At 33.5% G+C, this 18,232-nt stretch overlaps 19 non-coding genes across 19 annotated transcripts; all 19 read right to left on the bottom strand.

The window, feature by feature from the left end:
- Window positions 1–45: 45 nt before the first annotated feature.
- Window positions 46–128, bottom strand: TRNAL-UAA (transfer RNA leucine (anticodon UAA)). Its single transcript has one exon. It is a non-coding gene; the product is annotated as a tRNA-Leu (tRNA).
- Window positions 129–926: 798 nt separating this feature from the next.
- Window positions 927–1,009, bottom strand: TRNAL-UAA (transfer RNA leucine (anticodon UAA)). Its single transcript has one exon. It is a non-coding gene; the product is annotated as a tRNA-Leu (tRNA).
- Window positions 1,010–1,870: 861 nt separating this feature from the next.
- Window positions 1,871–1,953, bottom strand: TRNAL-UAA (transfer RNA leucine (anticodon UAA)). The gene has a single exon. It is a non-coding gene; the product is annotated as a tRNA-Leu (tRNA).
- Window positions 1,954–3,327: 1,374 nt separating this feature from the next.
- On the bottom strand, window positions 3,328–3,410 carry TRNAL-UAA (transfer RNA leucine (anticodon UAA)). Its single transcript has one exon. It is a non-coding gene; the product is annotated as a tRNA-Leu (tRNA).
- Window positions 3,411–4,209: 799 nt separating this feature from the next.
- Window positions 4,210–4,292, bottom strand: TRNAL-UAA (transfer RNA leucine (anticodon UAA)). The gene has a single exon. It is a non-coding gene; the product is annotated as a tRNA-Leu (tRNA).
- An 862-nt stretch (window positions 4,293–5,154) lies between these two features.
- TRNAL-UAA (transfer RNA leucine (anticodon UAA)) lies at window positions 5,155–5,237 on the bottom strand. The gene has a single exon. It is a non-coding gene; the product is annotated as a tRNA-Leu (tRNA).
- A 798-nt stretch (window positions 5,238–6,035) lies between these two features.
- TRNAL-UAA (transfer RNA leucine (anticodon UAA)) lies at window positions 6,036–6,118 on the bottom strand. The gene has a single exon. It is a non-coding gene; the product is annotated as a tRNA-Leu (tRNA).
- An 862-nt stretch (window positions 6,119–6,980) lies between these two features.
- On the bottom strand, window positions 6,981–7,063 carry TRNAL-UAA (transfer RNA leucine (anticodon UAA)). The gene has a single exon. It is a non-coding gene; the product is annotated as a tRNA-Leu (tRNA).
- Window positions 7,064–7,861: 798 nt separating this feature from the next.
- TRNAL-UAA (transfer RNA leucine (anticodon UAA)) lies at window positions 7,862–7,944 on the bottom strand. Its single transcript has one exon. It is a non-coding gene; the product is annotated as a tRNA-Leu (tRNA).
- An 861-nt stretch (window positions 7,945–8,805) lies between these two features.
- TRNAL-UAA (transfer RNA leucine (anticodon UAA)) lies at window positions 8,806–8,888 on the bottom strand. The gene has a single exon. It is a non-coding gene; the product is annotated as a tRNA-Leu (tRNA).
- An 800-nt stretch (window positions 8,889–9,688) lies between these two features.
- TRNAL-UAA (transfer RNA leucine (anticodon UAA)) lies at window positions 9,689–9,771 on the bottom strand. The gene has a single exon. It is a non-coding gene; the product is annotated as a tRNA-Leu (tRNA).
- An 862-nt stretch (window positions 9,772–10,633) lies between these two features.
- TRNAL-UAA (transfer RNA leucine (anticodon UAA)) lies at window positions 10,634–10,716 on the bottom strand. Its single transcript has one exon. It is a non-coding gene; the product is annotated as a tRNA-Leu (tRNA).
- A 1,373-nt stretch (window positions 10,717–12,089) lies between these two features.
- Window positions 12,090–12,172, bottom strand: TRNAL-UAA (transfer RNA leucine (anticodon UAA)). Its single transcript has one exon. It is a non-coding gene; the product is annotated as a tRNA-Leu (tRNA).
- A 1,062-nt stretch (window positions 12,173–13,234) lies between these two features.
- On the bottom strand, window positions 13,235–13,317 carry TRNAL-UAA (transfer RNA leucine (anticodon UAA)). Its single transcript has one exon. It is a non-coding gene; the product is annotated as a tRNA-Leu (tRNA).
- Window positions 13,318–14,179: 862 nt separating this feature from the next.
- Window positions 14,180–14,262, bottom strand: TRNAL-UAA (transfer RNA leucine (anticodon UAA)). The gene has a single exon. It is a non-coding gene; the product is annotated as a tRNA-Leu (tRNA).
- A 799-nt stretch (window positions 14,263–15,061) lies between these two features.
- Window positions 15,062–15,144, bottom strand: TRNAL-UAA (transfer RNA leucine (anticodon UAA)). Its single transcript has one exon. It is a non-coding gene; the product is annotated as a tRNA-Leu (tRNA).
- An 862-nt stretch (window positions 15,145–16,006) lies between these two features.
- TRNAL-UAA (transfer RNA leucine (anticodon UAA)) lies at window positions 16,007–16,089 on the bottom strand. Its single transcript has one exon. It is a non-coding gene; the product is annotated as a tRNA-Leu (tRNA).
- Window positions 16,090–16,888: 799 nt separating this feature from the next.
- TRNAL-UAA (transfer RNA leucine (anticodon UAA)) lies at window positions 16,889–16,971 on the bottom strand. The gene has a single exon. It is a non-coding gene; the product is annotated as a tRNA-Leu (tRNA).
- An 863-nt stretch (window positions 16,972–17,834) lies between these two features.
- TRNAL-UAA (transfer RNA leucine (anticodon UAA)) lies at window positions 17,835–17,917 on the bottom strand. Its single transcript has one exon. It is a non-coding gene; the product is annotated as a tRNA-Leu (tRNA).
- Window positions 17,918–18,232: the final 315 nt, after the last annotated feature.

Raw genomic sequence — 18,232 nt, 5'->3', positions numbered from 1 at the left:
AACATTCTTCCTTTAACATTTTCACAAGGGTAGAATTAAAATTCATACCAGAAGTGGGGTTCGAACCCACGCGGATAGAAATCCATTGGATCTTAAGTCCAACGCCTTAACCACTCGGCCATCCTGGTTTGTTGCTGCAACTTGTTGTCATGGGAAAATACTATTTCAATGTTCATGTGTATTTTAATGTGCATGGCTATCTTTTTATTCAAACTTTCTAGTGCTTGGAGTCTAAATTATGACATATTTCTGGCAACTTTTATGGATATTATATCCTTATTTCATTTCCCAACAGAAAGTAAGGTTCTTTAGAAAATATTTACTCAAAGTATGTATTTTATTGAATTTCATTATATTTTTACATTATTCAGCTATATAGATTGCTCTGCCTTTTAACTCTTTGAGTGCCAACATCTGTGACAGATTTTCAAAATATCTGCTAAAACTGCCAAAGTCGCTCACATTTGTTCTATAAATTCAAATAAAAAATGTAGTGTAAACAAAGATTATATTTCCTATGTAAGGTAAACATTACAGGTCATTATGATGAATAAAAAAACTTTGCTTGGCAATTTTTACACCTTTTTTAACATATCACATTAGACATTCAAAGGGTTTATGTTGATAACTAACATTTGGAAATAAATGCTAACTTTCTTTTTCTGTACGGTCACATGGCAATTCTTTTGTGGAAATGTATGGTGGTCAACAAAGATATGCAACATATACTCCTTTCTCTAATTTCCAACATTCTGTCATGTACATTAAAACAGAATGTAACTTTCATTTTCTGTATGTTCACATGGCAATGCTTTTGTAGAATGCATGTTGCCAACTATCATAAGCAACATATATTCATGTATGCTTTTCTGATTGATGGCATTCTTACTTGTACATTTATATAAGGCTTAAATGAAAAAAAAGCATACCAGAAGTGGGGTTCGAACCCACGCGGATACAAATCCATTGGATCTTAAGTCCAACGCCTTAACCACTCGGCCATCCTGGTGTGATTCTGGCAGCTGCTTTTTCTTATGTTAGATGCTTTTGCAATGGGCCTATTTCTTTCAATATGGTCAACTTTTATTCAAACATACACAACTTAGAATCTAAATGATTACATATCTGGGTATTTTCAGAGATTTTATGATATCTATATTTCTTTTATTCATAGAAAATAAGTTTATTTGAAAAATGTAACTCAAAATAGATTTTTTGTTGATGTTTTATGATTGACAGTTGAAATTAATAAAAAATCAAAATAAGGCAGACTTCCAGCTGCCACTGAGCCCCCCAGCAGCCCCCTGCCAATTCTAAATATGCCTGGAAAACCCCCAGGAGTAGCAGAGACCACGGTTGACAAGCAGACAGGTAAGTTGTCTTTTTTTATGTCAGGGGTTTTCAGCGTTGCAAACTCTGCGAACAGTTTTCAAAATTGGATACTGTGGGTATCACAAGTGCACTTACCTATGGTAATCCATAATGCTGTACCATTTTCATACAGTTCCTTTAATAAAATATATTTAAAACTTGGATACTGTGGTTATAACGAGTGCACATACCCATGGTAATCCAAAATTGTGCACAAAGCATGCTCGTTTGTATTACCTCACTCCCAAATTTATATCACATAAAGTTATTGATTTTGACCATATTTTCATATTGTCCAGCCATATAGACTGCTCTTTATTTTTATGATGATTATTGACCTTTACAAATGTTGCTTTTTGTCTTGCCATATGAGAATGTTTTTGTGGAACAATTATGTTGCTCAACAAATGTAAGCAACATAGACTCCTGAACATGTTAAGCACATAACTCTGTTAACATTCTTCCTTTAACATTTTCACAAGGGTAGAATTAAAATTCATACCAGAAGTGGGGTTCGAACCCACGCGGATAGAAATCCATTGGATCTTAAGTCCAACGCCTTAACCACTCGGCCATCCTGGTTTGTTGCTGCAACTTGTTGTCATGGGAAAATACTATTTCAATGTTCATGTGTATTTTAATGTGCATGGCTATCTTTTTATTTTAAACTTTCTAGTGCTTGGAGTCTAAATTATGACATATTTCTGGCAACTTTTATGGATATTATATCCTTATTTCATTTCCCAACAGAAAGTAAGGTTCTTTAGAAAATATTTACTCAAAGTATGTATTTTATTGAATTTCATTATATTTTTACAATATTCAGCTATATAGATTGCTCTGCCTTTTAACTCTTTGAGTGCCAACATCTGTGACAGATTTTCAAAATATCTGCTAAAACTGCCAAAGTCGCTCACATTTGTTCTATAAATTCAAATAAAAAATGTAGTGTAAACAAAGATTATATTTCCTATGTAAGGTAAACATTACAGGTCATTATGATGAATAAAAAAACTTTGCTTGGCAATTTTTACACCTTTTTTAACATATCACATTAGACATTCAAAGGGTTTATGTTGATAACTAACATTTGGAAATAAATGCTAACTTTCTTTTTCTTATGTTAGATGCTTTTGCAATGGGCCTATTTCTTTCAATATGGTCAACTTTTATTCAAACATACACAACTTAGAGTCTAAATGATTACATATCTGGGTATTTTCAGAGATTTTATGATATCTATATTTCTTTTATTCATAGAAAATAAGTTTATTTGAAAAATGTAACTCAAAATATAATTTTTGTTGATGTTTTATGATTGACAGTTGAAATTAATAAAAAATCAAAATAAGGCAGACTTCCAGCTGCCACTGAGCCCCCCAGCAGCCCCCTGCCAATTCTAAATATGCCTGGAAAACCCCCAGGAGTAGCAGAGACCACAGTTGACAAGCAGACAGGTAAGTTGTCTTTTTTTATGTCAGGGGTTTTCAGCGCTGCAAACTATGCGAACAGTTTTCAAAATTGGATACTGTGGGTATCACAAGTGCACTTACCTATGGTAATCCATAATGCTGTACCATTTTCATACAGTTCCTTTAATAAAATATATTAAAAACTTGGATACAGTGGTTATAACGAGTGCACATACCCATGGTAATCCAAAATTGTGCACAAAGCATGCACGTTTGTATTACCTCACTCCCAAATTTATATCACATAAAGTTATTGATTTTGACCATATTTTCAGATTGTCCAGCCATATAGACTGCTCTTTATTTATATGATGATTATTGACCTTTACAAATGTTCCTTTTTGTATTGCCATATGATAATGTTTTTGTGGAACAATTATGTTGCTCAACAAATGTAAGCAACATAGACTCCTGAACATGTTAAGCACATAACTCTGTTAACATTCTTCCTTTAACATTTTCACAAGGGTAGAATTAAAATTCATACCAGAAGTGGGGTTCGAACCCACGCGGATAGGAATCCATTGGATCTTAAGTCCAACGCATTAACCACTCGGCCATCCTGGTTTGTTGCTGCAACTTGTTGTCATGGGAAAATACTATTTCAATGTTCATGTGTATTTTAATGTGCATGGCTATCTTTTTATTCAAACTTTCCAGTGCTTGGAGTCTAAATTATGACATATTTCTGGCAACTTTTATGGATATTATATCCTTATTTCATTTCCCAACAGAAAGTAAGGTTCTTTAGAAAATATTTACTCAAAGTATGTATTTTATTGAATTTCATTATATTTTTACATTATTCAGCTATATAGATTGCTCTGCCTTTTAACTCTTTGAGTGCCAACATCTGTGACAGATTTTCAAAATATCTGCTAAAACTGCCAAAGTCGCTCACATTTGTTCTATAAATTCAAATAAAAAATGTAGTGTAAACAAAGATTATATTTCCTATGTAAGGTAAACATTACAGGTCATTATGATGAATAAAAAAACTTTGCTTGGCAATTTTTACACCTTTTTTAACATATCACATTAGACATTCAAAGGGTTTATGTTGATAACTAACATTTGGAAATAAATGCTAACTTTCTTTTTCTGTACGGTCACATGGCAATTCTTTTGTGGAAATGTATGGTGGTCAACAAAGATATGCAACATATTCTCCTTTCTCTAATTTCCAACATTCTGTCATGTACATTAAAACAGAATGTAACTTTCATTTTCTGTATGTTCACATGGCAATGCTTTTGCAGAATGCATGGTGCCAACTATCATAAGCAACATATATTCCTGTATGCTTTTCTGATTGATGACATTCTTACTTGTACATTTTTATAAGGCTTAAATGAAAAAAAAAGCATACCAGAAGTGGGGTTCGAACCCACGCGGATTCAAATCCATTGGATCTTAAGTCCAACGCCTTAACCACTCGGCCATCCTGGTGTGAATCTGACAGCTGCTTTTTCTTATGCTAGATGCTTTTGCAATGGGCCTATTTCTTTCAATATGGTCAACTTTTATTCAAACATACACAACTTAGAGTCTAAATGATTACATATCTGGGTATTTTCAGAGATTTTATGATATCTATATTTCTTTTATTCATAGAAAATAAGTTTATTTGAAAAATGTAACTCAAAATATAATTTTTGCTGATGTTTTATGATTGACAGTTGAAATTAATAAAAAATCAAAATAAGGCAGACTTCCAGCTGCCACTGAGCCCCCCAGCAGCCCCCTGCCAATTCTAAATATGCCTGGAAAACCACCAGGAGTAGCAGAGACCACGGTTGACAAGCAGACAGGTAAGTTGTCTTTTTTTCATGTCAGGGGTATTCAGCGCTGCAAACTATGCGAACAGTTTTCAAAATTGGATACTGTGGGTATCACAAGTGCACTTACCTATGGTAATCCATAATGCTGTACCATTTTCATACAGTTCCTTTAATAAAATATATTTAAAACTTGGATACAGTGGTTATAACGAGTGCACATACCCATGGTAATCCAAAATTGTGCACAAAGCATGCACGTTTGTATTACCTCACTCCCAAATTTATATCACATAAAGTTATTGATTTTGACCATATTTTCAGATTGTCCAGCCATATAGACTGCTCTTTTTTTATATGATGATTATTGACCTTTACAAATGTTCCTTTTTGTATTGCCATATGATAATGTTTTTGTGGAACAATTATGTTGCTCAACAAATGTAAGCAACATAGACTCCTGAACATGTTAAGCACATAACTCTGTTAACATTCTTCCTTTAACATTTTCACAAGGGTAGAATTAAAATTCATACCAGAAGTGGGGTTCGAACCCACGCGGATAGAAATCCATTGGATCTTAAGTCCAACGCCTTAACCACTCGGCCATCCTGGTTTGTTGTTGCAACTTGTTGTCATGGGAAAATACTATTTCAATGTTCATGTGTATTTTAATGTGCATGGCTATCTTTTTATTCAAACTTTCTAGTGCTTGGAGTCTAAATTATGACATATTTCTGGCAACTTTTATGGATATTATATCCTTATTTCATTTCCCAACAGAAAGTAAGGTTCTTTAGAAAATATTTACTCAAAGTATGTATTTTATTGAATTTCATTATATTTTTACATTATTCAGCTATATAGATTGCTCTGCCTTTTAACTCTTTGAGTGCCAACATCTGTGACAGATTTTCAAAATATCTGCTAAAACTGCCAAAGTCGCTCACATTTGTTCTATAAATTCAAATAAAAAATGTAGTGTAAACAAAGATTATATTTCCTATGTAAGGTAAACATTACAGGTCATTATGATGAATAAAAAAACTTTGCTTGGCAATTTTTACACCTTTTTTAACATATCACATTAGACATTCAAAGGGTTTATGTTGATAACTAACATTTGGAAATAAATGCTAACTTTCTTTTTCTGTACGGTCACATGGCAATTCTTTTGTGGAAATGTATGGTGGTCAACAAAGATATGCAACATATACTCCTTTCTCTAATTTCCAACATTCTGTCATGTACATTAAAACAGAATGTAACTTTCATTTTCTGTATGTTCACATGGCAAAGCTTTTGTAGAATGCATGTTGCCAACTATCATAAGCAACATATATTCATGTATGCTTTTCTGATTGATGGCATTCTTACTTGTACATTTATATAAGGCTTAAATGAAAAAAAAGCATACCAGAAGTGGGGTTCGAACCCACGCGGATACAAATCCATTGGATCTTAAGTCCAACGCCTTAACCACTCGGCCATCCTGGTGTGATTCTGGCAGCTGCTTTTTCTTATGCTAGATGCTTTTGCAATGGGCCTATTTCTTTCAATATGGTCAACTTTTATTCAAACATACACAACTTAGAGTCTAAATGATTACATATCTGGGTATTTTCAGAGATTTTATGATATCTATATTTCTTTTATTCATAGAAAATAAGTTTATTTGAAAAATGTAACTCAAAATATAATTTTTGCTGATGTTTTATGATTGACAGTTGAAATTAATAAAAAATCAAAATAAGGCAGACTTTCAGCTGCCACTGAGCCCCCCAGCAGCCCCCTGCCAATTCTAAATATGCCTGGAAAACCACCAGGAGTAGCAGAGACCACGGTTGACAAGCAGACAGGTAAGTTGTCTTTTTTTTATGTCAGGGGTATTCAGCGCTGCAAACTATGCGAACAGTTTTCAAAATTGGATACTGTGGGTATCACAAGTGCACTTACCTATGGTAATCCATAATGCTGTACCATTTTCATACAGTTCCTTTAATAAAATATATTTAAAACTTGGATACAGTGGTTATAACGAGTGCACATACCCATGGTAATCCAAAATTGTGCACAAAGCATGCACGTTTGTATTACCTCACTCCCAAATTTATATCACATAAAGTTATTGATTTTGACCATATTTTCAGATTGTCCAGCCATATAGACTGCTCTTTATTTATATGATGATTATTGACCTTTACAAATGTTCCTTTTTGTCTTGCCATATGATAATGTTTTTGTGGAACAATTATGTTGCTCAACAAATGTAAGCAACATAGACTCCTGAACATGTTAAGCACATAACTCTGTTAACATTCTTCCTTTAACATTTTCACAAGGGTAGAATTAAAATTCATACCAGAAGTGGGGTTCGAACCCACGCGGATAGAAATCCATTGGATCTTAAGTCCAACGCCTTAACCACTCGGCCATCCTGGTTTGTTGCTGCAACTTGTTGTCATGGGAAAATACTATTTCAATGTTCATGTGTATTTTAATGTGCATGGCTATCTTTTTATTCAAACTTTCTAGTGCTTGGAGTCTAAATTATGACATATTTCTGGCAACTTTTATGGATATTATATCCTTATTTCATTTCCCAACAGAAAGTAAGGTTCTTTAGAAAATATTTACTCAAAGTATGTATTTTATTGAATTTCATTATATTTTTACATTATTCAGCTATATAGATTGCTCTGCCTTTTAACTCTTTGAGTGCCAACATCTGTGACAGATTTTCAAAATATCTGCTAAAACTGCCAAAGTCGCTCACATTTGTTCTATAAATTCAAATAAAAAATGTAGTGTAAACAAAGATTATATTTCCTATGTAAAGTAAACATTACAGGTCATTATGATGAATAAAAAAACTTTGCTTGGCAATTTTTACACCTTTTTTAACATATCACATTAGACATTCAAAGGGTTTATGTTGATAACTAACATTTGGAAATAAATGCTAACTTTCTTTTTCTGTACGGTCACATGGCAATTCTTTTGTGGAAATGTATGGTGGTCAACAAAGATATGCAACATATACTCCTTTCTCTAATTTCCAACATTCTGTCATGTACATTAAAACAGAATGTAACTTTCATTTTCTGTATGTTCACATGGCAATGCTTTTGTAGAATGCATGTTGCCAACTATCATAAGCAACATATATTCATGTATGCTTTTCTGATTGATGGCATTCTTACTTGTACATTTATATAAGGCTTAAATGAAAAAAAAGCATACCAGAAGTGGGGTTCGAACCCACGCGGATACAAATCCATTGGATCTTAAGTCCAACGCCTTAACCACTCGGCCATCCTGGTGTGATTCTGGCAGCTGCTTTTTCTTATGTTAGATGCTTTTGCAATGGGCCTATTTCTTTCAATATGGTCAACTTTTATTCAAACATACACAACTTAGAATCTAAATGATTACATATCTGGGTATTTTCAGAGATTTTATGATATCTATATTTCTTTTATTCATAGAAAATAAGTTTATTTGAAAAATGTAACTCAAAATAGATTTTTTGTTGATGTTTTATGATTGACAGTTGAAATTAATAAAAAATCAAAATAAGGCAGACTTCCAGCTGCCACTGAGCCCCCCAGCAGCCCCCTGCCAATTCTAAATATGCCTGGAAAACCCCCAGGAGTAGCAGAGACCACGGTTGACAAGCAGACAGGTAAGTTGTCTTTTTTTATGTCAGGGGTTTTCAGCGTTGCAAACTCTGCGAACAGTTTTCAAAATTGGATACTGTGGGTATCACAAGTGCACTTACCTATGGTAATCCATAATGCTGTACCATTTTCATACAGTTCCTTTAATAAAATATATTTAAAACTTGGATACTGTGGTTATAACGAGTGCACATACCCATGGTAATCCAAAATTGTGCACAAAGCATGCTCGTTTGTATTACCTCACTCCCAAATTTATATCACATAAAGTTATTGATTTTGACCATATTTTCATATTGTCCAGCCATATAGACTGCTCTTTATTTTTATGATGATTATTGACCTTTACAAATGTTGCTTTTTGTCTTGCCATATGAGAATGTTTTTGTGGAACAATTATGTTGCTCAACAAATGTAAGCAACATAGACTCCTGAACATGTTAAGCACATAACTCTGTTAACATTCTTCCTTTAACATTTTCACAAGGGTAGAATTAAAATTCATACCAGAAGTGGGGTTCGAACCCACGCGGATAGAAATCCATTGGATCTTAAGTCCAACGCCTTAACCACTCGGCCATCCTGGTTTGTTGCTGCAACTTGTTGTCATGGGAAAATACTATTTCAATGTTCATGTGTATTTTAATGTGCATGGCTATCTTTTTATTTTAAACTTTCTAGTGCTTGGAGTCTAAATTATGACATATTTCTGGCAACTTTTATGGATATTATATCCTTATTTCATTTCCCAACAGAAAGTAAGGTTCTTTAGAAAATATTTACTCAAAGTATGTATTTTATTGAATTTCATTATATTTTTACAATATTCAGCTATATAGATTGCTCTGCCTTTTAACTCTTTGAGTGCCAACATCTGTGACAGATTTTCAAAATATCTGCTAAAACTGCCAAAGTCGCTCAAATTTGATCTATAAATTCAAATAAAAAATGTAGTGTAAACAAAGATTATATTTCCTATGTAAGGTAAACATTACAGGTCTTTATGATGAATAAAAAAACTTTGCTTGGCAATTTTTACACCTTTTTTAACATATCACATTAGACATTCAAAGGGTTTATGTTGATAACTAACATTTGGAAATAAATGCTAACTTTATTTTTCTGTACGGTCACATGGCAATTCTTTTGTGGAAATGTATGGTGGTCAACAAAGATATGCAACATATTCTCCTTTCTCTAATTTCCAACATTCTGTCATGTACATTAAAACAGAATGTAACTTTCATTTTCTGTATGTTCACATGGCAATGCTTTTGCAGAATGCATGGTGCCAACTATCATAAGCAACATATATTCCTGTATGCTTTTCTGATTGATGACATTCTTACTTGTACATTTTTATAAGGCTTAAATGAAAAAAAAAGCATACCAGAAGTGGGGTTCGAACCCACGCGGATTCAAATCCATTGGATCTTAAGTCCAACGCCTTAACCACTCGGCCATCCTGGTGTGAATCTGACAGCTGCTTTTTCTTATGCTAGATGCTTTTGCAATGGGCCTATTTCCTTCAATATGGTCAACTTTTATTCAAACATACACAACTTAGAGTCTAAATGATTACATATCTGGGTATTTTCAGAGATTTTATGATATCTATATTTCTTTTATTCATAGAAAATAAGTTTATTTGAAAAATGTAACTCAAAATATAATTTTTGCTGATGTTTTATGATTGACAGTTGAAATTAATAAAAAATCAAAATAAGGCAGACTTCCAGCTGCCACTGAGCCCCCCAGCAGCCCCCTGCCAATTCTAAATATGCCTGGAAAACCACCAGGAGTAGCAGAGACCACGGTTGACAAGCAGACAGGTAAGTTGTCTTTTTTTTATGTCAGGGGTATTCAGCGCTGCAAACTATGCGAACAGTTTTCAAAATTGGATACTGTGGGTATCACAAGTGCACTTACCTATGGTAATCCATAATGCTGTACCATTTTCATACAGTTCCTTTAATAAAATATATTTAAAACTTGGATACAGTGGTTATAACGAGTGCACATACCCATGGTAATCCAAAATTGTGCACAAAGCATGCACGTTTGTATTACCTCACTCCCAAATTTATATCACATAAAGTTATTGATTTTGACCATATTTTTAGATTGTCCAGCCATATAGACTGCTCTTTATTTATATGATGATTATTGACCTTTACAAATGTTCCTTTTTGTATTGCCATATGATAATGTTTTTGTGGAACAATTATGTTGCTCAACAAATGTAAGCAACATAGACTCCTGAACATGTTAAGCACATAACTCTGTTAACATTCTTCCTTTAACATTTTCACAAGGGTAGAATTAAAATTCATACCAGAAGTGGGGTTCGAACCCACGCGGATAGAAATCCATTGGATCTTAAGTCCAACGCCTTAACCACTCGGCCATCCTGGTTTGTTGCTGCAACTTGTTGTCATGGGAAAATACTATTTCAATGTTCATGTGTATTTTAATGTGCATGGCTATCTTTTTATTCAAACTTTCTAGTGCTTGGAGTCTAAATTATGAGATATTTCTGGCAACTTTTATGGATATTATATCCTTATTTCATTTCCCAACAGAAAGTAAGGTTCTTTAGAAAATATTTACTCAAAGTATGTATTTTATTGAATTTCATTATATTTTTACATTATTCAGCTATATAGATTGCTCTGCCTTTTAACTCTTTGAGTGCCAACATCTGTGACAGATTTTCAAAATATCTGCTAAAACTGCCAAAGTCGCTCACATTTGTTCTATAAATTCAAATAAAAAATGTAGTGTAAACAAAGATTATATTTCCTATGTAAGGTAAACATTACAGGTCATTATGATGAATAAAAAAACTTTGCTTGGCAATTTTTACACCTTTTTTAACATATCACATTAGACATTCAAAGGGTTTATGTTGATAACTAACATTTGGAAATAAATGCTAACTTTCTTTTTCTTATGTTAGATGCTTTTGCAATGGGCCTATTTCTTTCAATATGGTCAACTTTTATTCAAACATACACAACTTAGAATCTAAATGATTACATATCTGGGTATTTTCAGAGATTTTATGATATCTATATTTCTTTTATTCATAGAAAATAAATTTATTTGAAAAATGTAACTCAAAATAGAATTTTTGTTGATGTTTTATGATTGACAGTTGAAATTAATAAAAAATCAAAATAAGGCAGACTTCCAGCTGCCACTGAGCCCCCCAGCAGCCCCCTGCCAATTCTAAATATGCCTGGAAAACCCCCAGGAGTAGCAGAGACCACAGTTGACAAGCAGACAGGTAAGTTGTCTTTTTTTATGTCAGGGGTTTTCAGCGCTGCAAACTCTGCGAACAGTTTTCAAAATTGGATACTGTGGGTATCACAAGTGCACTTACCTATGGTAATCCATAATGCTGTACCATTTTCATACAGTTCCTTTAATAAAATATATTTAAAACTTGGATACTGTGGTTATAACGAGTGCACATACCCATGGTAATCCAAAATTGTGCACAAAGCATGCACGTTTGTATTACCTCACTCCCAAATTTATATCACATAAAGTTATTGATTTTGACCATATTTTCAGATTGTCCAGCCATATAGACTTCTCTTTATTTATATGATGATTATTGACCTTTACAAATGTTCCTTTTTGTCTTGCCATATGAGAATGTTTTTGTGGAACAATTATGTTGCTCAACAAATGTAAGCAACATAGACTCCTGAACATGTTAAGCACATAACTCTGTTAACATTCTTCCTTTAACATTTTCTCAAGGGTAGAATTAAAATTCATACCAGAAGTGGGGTTCGAACCCACGCGGATAGAAATCCATTGGATCTTAAGTCCAACGCCTTAACCACTCGGCCATCCTGGTTTATTGCAGCAACTTGTTGTCATGGGAAAATACTATTTCAATGTTCATGTGTATTTTAATGTGCATGGCTATCTTTTTATTCAAACTTTCTAGTGCTTGGAGTCTAAATTATGACATATTTCTGGCAACTTTTATGGATATTATATCCTTATTTCATTTCCCAACAGAAAGTAAGGTTCTTTAGAAAATATTTACTCAAAGTATGTATTTTATTGAATTTCATTATATTTTTACATTATTCAGCTATATAGATTGCTCTGCCTTTTAACTCTTTGCGTGCCAACATCTGTGACAGATTTTCAAAATATATGCTAAAACTGCCAAAGTTGCTCAAATTTGTTCTATAAATTCAAATAAAAAATGTAGTGTAAACAAAGATTATATTTCCCATGTAAGGTAAACATTACAGGTCATTATGATGAATAAAAAACTTTGCTTGGCAATTTTTAAACCTTTTTTAACATATCACATTAGACCAGCGGTTCTCAAACTGTGGGTCCTGACCCCCAAGTGGGTCCCGACCTTCTCAGTATGGGGTTGCAACTATTCAAAAATATGTTGAATTGTTTATTTTAGACTCCTCCCATCATGTTATGCCTCCACAATGCTGCCATGCAGGTGCTCTCTGATGACTACACATGTTATGTGATCTTCTGCAGTAACTTTCTGGGGTCCCTTAATTATTTGTGTTGTCTGATGGGGTCCCAGAGCAAAATAGTTTGAGGACCCCTGCATTAGACATTCAAAGGGTTTATGTTGATAACTAACATTTGGAAATAAATGCTAACTTTCTTTTTCTGTACGGTCACATGGCAATTCTTTTGTGGAAATGTATGGTGGTCAACAAAGATATGCAACATATACTCCTTTCTCTAATTTCCAACATTCTGTCATGTACATTAAAACAGAATGTAACTTTCATTTTCTGTATGTTCACATGGCAATGCTTTTGTAGAATGCATGGTGCCAACTATCATAAGCAACATATATTCCTGTATGCTTTTCTGATTGATGACATTCTTACTTGTACATTTTTATAAGGCTTAAATGAAAAAAAAAGCATACCAGAAGTGGGGTTCGAACCCACGCGGATACAAATCCATTGGATCTTAAGTCCAACGCCTTAACCACTCAGCCATCCTGGTGTGATTCTGGCAGCTGCTTTTTCTTATGTTAGATGCTTTTGCAATGGGCCTATTTCTTTCAATATGGTCAACTTTTATTCAAACATACACAACTTAGAGTCTAAATGATTACATATCTGGGTATTTTCAGAGATTTTATGATATCTATATTTCTTTTATTCATAGAAAATAAGTTTATTTGAAAAATTTAACTCAAAATATAATTTTTGTTAAAGTTTTATGATTGACAGTTGAAATTAATAAAAAATCAAAATAAGGCAGACTTCCAGATGCCACTGAGCCCCCCAGCAGCCCCCTGCCAATACTTAATATGCCTGGAAAACCCCCAGGAGTAGCAGAGACCACGGTTGACAAGCAGACAGGTAAGTTGTCTGTTTTTCATTTCAGGGGTTTTCAGCGCTGCAAACTCTGTGAACAGTTTTCAAAATCGGATACTGTGGGTATCACAAGTGCACTTACCTATGGTAATCCAAAATGCTGTACCATTTTCATACAGTTCCTTTAATAAAATATATTTAAAACTTGGATACTGTGGTTATAACGAGAGCACATACCCATGGTAATCCAAAATTGTGCACAAAGCATGCACGTTTGTATTACCTCACTCCCAAATTTATATCACATAAAGTTATTGATTTTGACCATATTTTCAGATTGTCCAGCCATATAGACTGCTCTTTATTTATATGATGATTATTGACCTTTACAAATGTTCCTTTTTGTCTTGCCATATGAGAATGTTTTTGTGGAACAATTATGTTGCTCAACAAATGTAAGCAACATAGACTCCTGAACATGTTAAGCACATAACTCTGTTAACATTCTTTCTTTAACATTTTCTCAAGGGTAGAATTAAAATTCACACCAGAAGTGGGGTTCGAACCCACGCGGATAGAAATCCATTGGATCTTAAGTCCTACGCCTTAACCACTCGGCCGTCTTGGTTTGTTGCTGCAGCTTGTTGTCATGGGAAAATACTATTTCAATGTTCATGTGTATTTTAATGTGCATGGCTATCATTTTATTCAAAATTTTTAGTGCTTGGAGTCTAAATTATGACATATTTCTGGCAACTTTTATGGATATTATATCCTTATTTCATTTCCCAACAGAAGGTAAGGTTCTTTAGAAAATATTTACTCAAAGTATGTATTTTATTGAATTTCATTATATTTTTACAATATTCAGCTATATAGATTGCTCTGCCTTTTAACTCTTTGAGTGCCAACATCTGTGACAGATTTTCAAAATATCTGCTAAAACTGCCAGAGTCGCTTACATTTGTTCTATAAATTCAAATAAAAAATGTAGTGTAAACAAAGATTATATGTCCTATGTAAGGTAAACATTACAGGTCATTATGATGAATAAAAAAACTTTGCTTTGCAATTTTTACACCTTTTTTAACATATCACATTAGACATTCAAAGGGTTTATGTTGATAACTAACATTTGGAAATAAATGCAAACTTTCTTTTTCTGTACGGTCACATGGCAATTCTTTTGTGGAAATGTATGGTGGTCAACAAAGATATGCAGCATATACTCCTTTTTCTAATTTCCAACATTCTGTCATGTACATTAAACAGAATGTAATTTTCATTTTCTGTATGTTCACATGGCAATGCTTTTGTAGAATGCATGGTGCCAACTATCATAAGCAACATATATTCCTGTATGCTTTTCTGATTGATGGCATTCTTACTTGTACATTTTTATAAGGCTTAAATGAAAAAAAAAAGCATACCAGAAGTGGGGTTCGAACCCACGCGGATATAAATCCATTGGATCTTAAGTCCAACGCCTTAACCACTCGGCCATCCTGGTGTGAATCTGGCAGCTGCTTTTTCTTATGTTAGATGCTTTTGCAATGGGCCTATTTCTTTCAATATGGTCAACTTTTATTCAAACATACACAACTTAGAGTCTAAATGATTACATATCTGGGTATTTTCAGAGATTTTATGATATCTATATTTCTTTTATTCATAGAAAATAAGTTTATTTGAAAAATGTAACACAAAATATAATTTTTGTTGATGTTTTATGATTGACAGTTGAAATTAATAAAAAATCAAAATAAGGCAGACTTCCAGCTGCCACTGAGCCCCCCAGCAGCCCCCTGCCAATTCTAAATATGCCTGGAAAACCTCCAGGAGTAGCAGAGACCACGGTTGACAAGCAGACAGGTAAGTTGTCTTTTTTTCATGTCAGGGGTTTTCAGCGCTGCAAACTCTGCGAACAGTTTTCAAAATTGGATACTGTGGGTATCACAAGTGCACTAACCTATGGTAATCCATAATGCTGTACCATTTTCATACAGTTCCTTTAATAAAATATATTTAAAACTTGGATACTGTGGTTATAACGAGTGCACATACCCATGGTAATCCAAAATTGTGCACAAAGCATGCTCGTTTGTATTACCTCACTCCCAAATTTATATCACATAAAGTTATTGATTTTGACCATATTTTCAGATTGTCCAGCCATATAGACTGCTCTTTATTTTTATGATGATTATTGACCTTTACAAATGTTGCTTTTTGTCTTGCCATATGAGAATGTTTTTGTGGAACAATTATGTTGCTCAACAAATGTAAGCAACATAGACTCCTGAACATGTTAAGCACATAACTCTGTTAACATTCTTCCTTTAACATTTTCACAAGGGTAGAATTAAAATTCATACCAGAAGTGGGGTTCGAACCCACGCGGATAGAAATCCATTGGATCTTAAGTCCAACGCCTTAACCACTCGGCCATCCTGGTTTGTTGCTGCAACTTGTTGTCATGGGAAAATACTATTTCAATGTTCATGTGTATTTTAATGTGCATGGCTATCTTTTTATTCAAACTTTCTAGTGCTTGGAGTCTAAATTATGACATATTTCTGGCAACTTTTATGGATATTATATCCTTATTTCATTTCCCAACAGAAAGTAAGGTTCTTTAGAAAATATTTACTCAAAGTATGTAATTTATTGAATTTCATTATATTTTTACATTATTCAGCTATATAGATTGCTCTGCCTTTTAACTCTTTGAGTGCCAACATCTGTGACAGATTTTCAAAATATCTGCTAAAACTGCCAAAGTCGCTCACATTTGTTCTATAAATTCAAATAAAAAATGTAGTGTAAACAAAGATTATATTTCCTATGTAAGGTAAACATTACAGGTCATTATGATGAATAAAAAAACTTTGCTTGGCAATTTTTACACCTTTTTTAACATATCACATTAGACATTCAAAGGGTTTATGTTGATAACTAACATTTGGAAATAAATGCTAACTTTCTTTTTCTGTACGGTCACATGGCAATTCTTTTGTGGAAATGTATGGTGGTCAACAAAGATATGCAACATATACTCCTTTCTCTAATTTCCAACATTCTGTCATGTACATTAAAACAGAATGTAACTTTCATTTTCTGTATGTTCACATGGCAATGCTTTTGTAGAATGCATGGTGCCAACTATCATAAGCAACATATATTCCTGTATGCTTTTCTGATTGATGACATTCTTACTTGTACATTTTTATAAGGCTTAAATGAAAAAAAAAGCATACCAGAAGTGGGGTTCGAACCCACGCGGATACAAATCCATTGGATCTTAAGTCCTACGCCTTAACCACTCGGCCATCCTGGTGTGATTCTGGCAGCTGCTTTTTCTTATGCTAGATGCTTTTAAAATGGGCCTATTTCTTTCAATATGGTCAACTTTTATTCAAACATACACAACTTAGAGTCTAAATGATTACATATCTGGGTATTTTCAGAGATTTTATGATATCTATATTTCTTTTATTCATAGAAAATAAGTTTATTTGAAAAATTTAACTCAAAATATAATTTTTGTTGATGTTTTATGATTGACAGTTGAAATTAATAAAAAAATCAAAATAAGGCAGACTTCAAGATGCCACTGAGCCCCCCAGCAGCCCCCTGACAATTCTTAATATGCCTGGAAAACCCCCAGGAGTAGCAGAGACCACGGTTGACAAGCAGACAGGTAAGTTGTCTTTTTTTCATTTCAGGGGTTTTCAGCGCTGCAAACTCTGCGAACAGTTTTCAAAATTGGATACTGTGGGTATCACAAGTGCACTTACCTATGGTAATCCAAAATGCTGTACCATTTTCATACAGTTCCTTTAATAAAATATATTTAAAACTTGGATACTGTGGTTATAACGAGTGCACATACCCATGGTAATCCAAAATTGTGCACAAAGCATGCACGTTTGTATTACCTCACTCCCAAATTTATATCACATAAAGTTATTGATTTTGACCATATTTTCAGATTGTCCAGCCATATAGACTGCTCTTTATTTATATGATGATTATTGACCTTTACAAATGTTCCTTTTTGTCTTGCCATATGAGAATGTTTTTGTGGAACAATTATGTTGCTCAACAAACGTAAGCAACATAGACTCCTGAACATGTTAAGCACATAACTCTGTTAACATTCTTCCTTTAACATTTTCTCAAGGGTAGAATTAAAATTAATACCAGAAGTGGGGTTCGAACCCACGCGGATAGAAATCCATTGGATCTTAAGTCCAACGCCTTAACCACTCGGCCATCCTGGTTTGTTGCTGCAACTTGTTGTCATGGGAAAATACTATTTCAATGTTCATGTGTATTTTAATGTGCATGGCTATCATTTTATTCAAACTTTCTAGTGCTTGGAGTCTAAATTATTACATATTTCTGGCAACTTTTATGGATATTATATCCTTATTTCATTTCCCAACAGAAAGTAAGGTTCTTTAGAAAATATTTACTCAAAGTATGTAATTTATTGAATTTCATTATATTTTTACATTATTCAGCTATATAGATTGCTCTGCCTTTTAACTCTTTGCGTGCCAACATCTGTGACAGATTTTCAAAATATCTGCTAA

Source organism: Crinia signifera, chromosome 3 (genome assembly GCF_055691185.1).
Source record: "Crinia signifera chromosome 3, ASM5569118v1, whole genome shotgun sequence".
Taxonomy (NCBI): Eukaryota; Metazoa; Chordata; class Amphibia; order Anura; family Myobatrachidae; genus Crinia; species Crinia signifera.
The sequence above is the reverse complement of the archived record's forward strand: the minus strand, read 5'-3'. Positions and strand labels throughout refer to the sequence as shown.